This window comes from Trichomycterus rosablanca, chromosome 8, assembly GCF_030014385.1.
Source record: "Trichomycterus rosablanca isolate fTriRos1 chromosome 8, fTriRos1.hap1, whole genome shotgun sequence".
Taxonomy (NCBI): Eukaryota; Metazoa; Chordata; class Actinopteri; order Siluriformes; family Trichomycteridae; genus Trichomycterus; species Trichomycterus rosablanca.
The window spans coordinates 31,768,544-31,776,087 of record NC_085995.1 but is presented as its reverse complement, the minus strand read 5'-3'; positions in this window follow the sequence as shown (position 1 = coordinate 31,776,087).

The window sequence follows — 7,544 nt, the reverse complement described above, 5'->3', positions numbered from 1 at the left end:
ATTTTGTAATATGACTGCATGGATCTGCTTCAGTTTGATACTGATTTTGGGAGATAGGAGGAAGGATAGGCTCCTGGAAGCTGGCACTTCAGTTTCTCTAAATGTGTTGAAGTTAGGACTGTCACAAATATTACATAATCACTGTTACTTGAGCTCTCTTTGATTATGTGGTTATGTAGAATGACTGCATTAAAAATCAGGTTCCACAGAACCAAATTTAATGAACTGGCAAACATGAGTTTTTGTTATCAATGACTTTAGTAATTTAATCTACTTACAATGCTATTTTTTGTCAATGACTTTTAAATATGCATTATTTTTGCTTTATTTTGTTAGCATTTATATTTGTTGGAGTTCCTGTACAACCTTATTGTTGCTTGTGTTGATTAATGGTCACTGTGTATGAAAACAGAATAGAATAGAATAAAATTAGACTTTCTGGCCACTTTATTAAGAAAACCTGTTTACATGTGAGGTGTCTGGAAGGTTCATATAAAATAATTTGAACCCCAACACAGCTTAGATCAGAAATCATGCACAGACAATAAAACTCACATTAGCCATCAAAGTTTAGTATATTCCTATAGACGATCAGTCTGTTGCCAAGCCTTTTCTCTCTAAAACTATATCATATAGTGTAAACAAATACACATACTCTTGTATACCCAAATAGATGAATAATAATCATAAAATACACTTAAAATGCAGGTATTGGATAGCAGAGTTTGTGATAATAAACAGGAACACTGGCCTGATTAGATGAATGATGTCATCACACTTCAGTCCTTATTGAACAGCAGCACCTCCACTCCGCGCTGCGCACACAAGGGGAGAATCACCCCTCCTTCTCCTCTGCTCACAGAAACCCACTTTGTAGTCGTCTCATATGAACACACAGGAATCAGAAGACAGGGCAAAGTTTATAAAGTCTTTTACTAAACAGCACTCTATTAATTCACAACTTTGCTCAGGTTTTTTTCCTTCACTTCAACAAACTTTTATACACATGCAAGCATTTGCAGTCAGGCTAAACATTACACCTACAAAGGTTAGGCACGTCAACTACACACACACACATACATTAATGTACATGGACCTACTTAGTTCAGTTCCTTCAGTTCCTCTGACTACTTTTCAGTCCTTAAATCCTTACATATTCCTTATTTCTGTTTACATTAAACTCCTTTATATTGTCTATTCCTTAAACTCCTTTTAATAAATTTTTACGTCCTCGGATCTCTGCAAATCTGAATTACATGCATTCTATTCTTCTGCTATCTTAACTATTTGCTATCTGCTCCTCATCCTTCAAACCTCCTGAGGCTGGCTCTCCAATGTCTGTGGTGTCAAAAACTCAACTTCAAACATACTTTATCTTGATTCATTCCATTACCCATTAAACCAGACATGTGGCAGCAGAACATTACATAAAAGCACACAGACATGGGGCAAATGCTGTAGTTAATGTTCACAAAACTGGCTTAATGTTAAGAAAGGTCTGAAAAGAATGTCAGCAGGTTTTTGCGTACATGTAAACTGTGGTTACTTAAATGTCCAGCTATTTATAAGTATGGTAAGCATTAAAGTATCTCAGAGTACATATCAATCCTTCAGCAAAGGACCACATCAGACCCCCTCCTGTCAGCCAGTATTTTTAAATGGTCTTTTTGGGATGGTGGTGTTTAACATGTTGGTCTAACATCACTCATGGGTGTTTAACTGTGTAGATGTCTAGTAACAGTAAAGAAGATATAATATGATGTCATTTTCATATTTATTAAATCATATTGTGACCCCTTATGCTTTGTGAATGGAGGCAATGTAATGTACCATCCTGTTACTAAGATCATAAAGCAGAATATGTTTATAAGCTTTTCATTTTAGACACTAGTGCTACCTGGATTCCATCTATGTCTCCAGGAACTGTCCCGGAGTTTAGCACATTCTCCCTGTGTCCGTGTGACCTTCCTCTGGGTGCTCGTAGTTTCTTTAACATTTAAAAAGCATGCAAATAAAACAGCTACTTGAACTTTCATCTAAGTGTTATAAAGTAAATGAATAGGTGAGTGTTGCCCAGCATTGGACTGACGCCCTGTCCAAGCCATTTTACATTTAAATTTTTGGCATTTAGCAGACTGCTTGTCTTCAGCAAACTGTTTGCTGGCTTTCTTGTGCGTCAGCTTCCTTCTGGGATGACGACCATGCAGACCGAGTTGATGCAGTATGTTGCGTATGGTCTGAGCACTGACAGGCTGACCTCCCACGTCTTCAACCTCTGCAGCAATGCTGGCAGCAATCATGTGTCTATTTTTTAAAGCCAACCTCTGGATATGCCGCCGAACACGTGGACTCAACTTCTTTGGTCGACCCTGGCGAAGCCTGTTCCGAGTGGAACCTGTCCTGGAAAACCGCTGTATGACCTTGGCCACCGTGCTGTAGCTCAGTTTCAGGGTGTTAGCAATCTTCTTATAGCCCAGGCCATCTTTGTGGAGAGCAACAATTCTATTTCTCACATCCTCAGAGAGTTCTTTGCCATGAGGTGCCATGTTGAATATCCAGTGGCCAGTATGAGAGAATTGTACCCAAAACACCAAATTTAACAGCCCTGCTCCCCATTTACACCTGGGACCTTGACACATGACACCAGGGAGGGACAACGACACATTTGGGCACGATTTGGACATGTTCACTGTGGGGTGTACTCACTTATGTTGCCAGCTATTTAGACATTAATGGCTGTGTGTTGAGTTATTTTCAGAAGACAGTAAATCTACACTGCTATACAAGCTGTACACTGACTACTCTAAGTTATATCCAAGTTTCATGTCTATAGTGTTGTCCCATGAAAAGATATAATGAAATATTTGCAGAAATGTGAGGGGTGTACTCACTTTTGTGATACACTGTATATATATATATATATATATATATATATACAGTACAGGCCAAAAGTTTGGACACACCTTCTCATTCAATGCGTTTTCTGTATTTTCATGACTATTTACATTGTAGATTCTCACTGAAGGCATCAAAACTATGAATGAACACATGTGGAGTTATGTACTTAACAAAAAAAGGTGAAATAACTGAAAACATGTTTTATTTTCTAGTTTCTTCAAAATAGCCACCCTTTGCTCTGATTACTGCTTTGCACACTCTTGGCATTCTCTCAATGAGCTTCAAGAGGTAGTCACCTGAAATGGTTTTCAGGTGTGCCTTATCAGGGTTAATTAGTGGAATTTCTTGCTTTATCAATGGGGTTGGGACCATCAGTTGTGTCGTGCAGAAGACAGGTTACTGTTGGGGATTTATTCAAAATTGATGGCACACTGAACCAGCATGGCTACCACAGCATCCTGCAGCGACATGCCATCCCATCTGGTTTGTGTTTAGTTTGACCATCATTTATTTTTCAACAGGACAATAACCCCAAACACACCTCCAGGCTGTGTAAGGGCTATTTGACCAAGAAGGAGAGTGATGGAGTGCTGCGGCAGATGACTTGGCCTCCACAGTCACCGGACCTGAACCCAATCGAGATGGTTTGGGGTGAGCTGGACCGCAGAGTGAAGGCAAAGGGGCCAACAAGTGCTAAACACCTCTGGGAACTCCTTCAAGACTGTTGGAAAACCATTTCAGGTGACTACCTCTTGAAACTCATTGAGAGAATGCCAAGAGTGTGCAAAGCAGTAATCAGAGCAAAGGGTGGCTATTTTGAAGAAACTAGAATATAAAACATGTTTTCAGTTATTTCACCTTTTTTTGTTAAGTACATAACTCCACATGTGTTCATTCATAGTTTTGATGCCTTCATTGAGAATCTACAATGTAAATAGTCATGAAAATACAGAAAACGCATTGAATGAGGTGTGTCCAAACTTTTGGCCTGTACTGTATGTATATATAAAGCCATGAAATGTAATGCATGAACTACACAGTTTTATATATATACAGTGTATCACAAAAGTGAGTACACCCCTCACATTTCTGCAAATATTTCATTATATCTTTTCATGGGACAACACTATAGACATGAAACTTGGATATAACTTAGAGTAGTCAGTGTACAGCTTGTATAGCAGTGTAGATTTACTGTCTTCTGAAAATAACTCAACACACAGCCATTAATGTCTAAATAGCTGGCAACATAAGTGAGTACACCCCACAGTGAACATGTCCAAATTGTGCCCAAATGTGTCGTTGTCCCTCCCTGGTGTCATGTGTCAAGGTCCCAGGTGTAAATGGGGAGCAGGGCTGTTAAATTTGGTGTTTTGGGTGCAATTCTCTCATACTGGCCACTGGATATTCAACATGGCACCTCATGGCAAAGAACTCTCTGAGGATGTGAGAAATAGAATTGTTGCTCTCCACAAAGATGGCCTGGGCTATAAGAAGATTGCTAACACCCTGAAACTGAGCTACAGCATGGTGGCCAAGGTCATACAGCGGTTTTCCAGGACAGGTTCCACTCGGAACAGGCTTCGCCAGGGTCGACCAAAGAAGTTGAGTCCACGTGTTCGGCGTCATATCCAGAGGTTGGCTTTAAAAAATAGACACATGAGTGCTGCCAGCATTGCTGCAGAGGTTGAAGACGTGGGAGGTCAGCCTGTCAGTGCTCAGACCATACGCCGCACACTGCATCAACTCGGTCTGCATGGTCGTCATCCCAGAAGGAAGCTGACGCACAAGAAAGCCCGCAAACAGTTTGCTGAAGACAAGCAGTCCAAGAACATGGATTACTGGAATGCCCTGTGGTCTGACGAGACCAAGATAAACTTGTTTGGCTCAGATGGTGTCCAGCATGTGTGGCGGTGCCCTGGTAAGAAGTACCAAGACAACTGTATCTTGCCTACAGTCAAGCATGGTGGTGGTAGCATCATGGTCTTGGGCTGCATGAGTGTTGCTGGCACTGGGGAGCTGCAGTTCATTGAGGGAAACATGAATTCCAACATGTACTGTGACATTCTGAAACAGAGCATGATCCCCTCCCTTCGAAAACTGGGCCTCATGGCAGTTTTCCAACAGGATAACGACCCCAAACACAACCTCCAAGATGACAACTGCCTTGCTGAGGAAGCTGAAGGTAAAGGTGATGGACTAAACCCAATTGAGCACCTGTGGCGCATCCTCAAGTGGAAGGTGGAGGAGTTCAAGGTGTCTAACATCCACCAGCTCCGTGATGTCATCATGGAGGAGTGGAAGAGGATTCCAGTAGCAACCTGTGCAGCTCTGGTGAATTCCATGCCCAGGAGGGTTAAGGCAGTGCTGTATAATAATGGTGGTAAAATATTGACACTTTGGGCACAATTTGGACATGTTCACTGTGGGGTGTACTCACTTATGTTGCCAGCCATTTAGACATTAATGGCTGTGTGTTGAGTTATTTTCAGAAGACAGTAAATCTACACTGCTATACAAGTTGTACACTGACTACTCTAACTTATATCCAAGTTTTATTTCTATAGTGTTGTCCCATGAAAAGATATAATAAAATATTTGCAGAAATGTGAGGGGTGTACTCACTTTTGTGATACACTGTATATATATATATATATATATATATATACACAGTATATATGACATTTGTTAAGGGGGCCCAAAAAATTAGTTAATTTGCTGCGCGTTCACGGTGCGCGGTCGCGTTTCTAAGCACGCGTGTTATCCCAGTCTGGCAGAGTGTCTGGACACGAACGCGCTCGTACACACACACAGTGCAACTGGGCGAGTAAAAGGAGGGGCGAGTTATAGAGATACCAACCACAGGAATGACAGGAGGAAGCCGCCTTGTCCCACATCCGCATTTACTCATTCAACTCCATTCAGTGAAACAATAGCGCACAGGATCCTGATCCACATCTCTACATGCTTTTCTTTATTTCAACTCACACTGACCGAGGTGTTCATGATCATTGACATGCACTTACGCATCCAGGAGCGCATGATGGTGAGTGTTGCAGCCTAATACACCCGTGTTCTCGTCTTTATCTCTTATGCTGGATATCTGTCCTGTTTGTTTGCACTACATCTGTGCGTCTAGTGATATAATCACATTGTTTTGTGAGGGCTGAGTAACAGCAGAGTGTAATTCCAGCAGCATGGAAGTACGCCGAGTACTGGTGTGAACACTGTATATGTAATGGGTTAAAGCCTGAACTGTACCCCAGATACACACACCTACACAGGGTTTGTATTGTTTTTCATGTGTTATATTGTATTACAGATCAGCTTTATACACAAAATCACATCCAGTAGTGAAAGTGCAGGTGGAACATCTCAGTCTGGGAGTCTCCCTTAATGCGTTTTTACCTGTCCACCTTAATAAAACATAATACCTTCTGCTTCACTTCATATCTTCATATCTAAACATGTACAGACACGCCATTAATGATGATGCAAAAGAAAAAAACACTAAAACAAAGCTAAAAGCACGTGAAAAGATACACTGTGTTATTACCGAGAGGATTTATTCTGAGAGCTGGAAGCACATGGTGTGAAGGCGAGGTGGATGAACGACGCAGGACTCTTTGTTTTGTCTCTTTGTTAAACAGTAAGCACATTGACCAGTAGGTGGCGCCATGCCAGTGTAGTGTGGATTATTTATTGAGTGTTTTCCTTGCCCTGGCAATCACATGGCCTCATGTGGGTCAAAAATACTAAAAAAAAAAAAAGTAAAACGTTATCAACAGTTAATACTTCCAACCAGAAGAGAGAGTATCATGTTTATTCATAGTTCATTCATAGTTCATTCAGGTGCAGTGGGTCAGACGTGACCCAGTATGTCAGGAACACACCCTGGACAGGGCGGTAATCCATTACCAGGCATCAAACACTTACACATTAATTTGCTCACTCACTTACACCCAAGACTAGATTAGAACAGTCAGGTGAAACCTATACAAGCACAGTGAAAACTTTTTTTATTTATGTATCACATTTTTTACTTCATCCTCATGGGTCACAGTGGGTCTGGTGCAAGGCAGGTCCTATAAGTGAGCTAGGGTTAATCTGTTTTGTCATTAACTGTCTGTGGAGATTGGTATGTTCTCTACATGTCTGCTTAGGCTTTTTTAACATTCGAAAACATGAGACTGGCTACTCTAAAGTGTTTCATACATGTGAATAAATAGGGGGAGGCACAGGTCCTTGGCTGGGTGACCAGGGTCCCTTCCCCGAGAGCTGTGTGCAGACCAAAGTACCCAGAGGAAACTCACACGTAGAAAGAGAGACTATGCCAAACTCTTTACAGTATAGAAGGTAAACTGAGGTGCGGATTAAACCCTAGACCCATGTTTCTGTAATGCTATTCAACCATACGTGCCACCTTGGTGCCAGAAGATGGACAGGGTGCCCTAAATTGCCTCTAGATGTAGGTCGATGAATTAGTAAAATGGTGAATGTGTGGTACCCTGGAATGTTTTACTCCAGCTTCACCTCTTTTCTTCCTCTGGGTGGCTCTGGATTCATTGCAGCCCTGTTTAGGAAGAATCTTAAAATGTTCTGATTGGCATGTTCTCTTTATGCCTTTGTGCACTTTCTATGTCTAT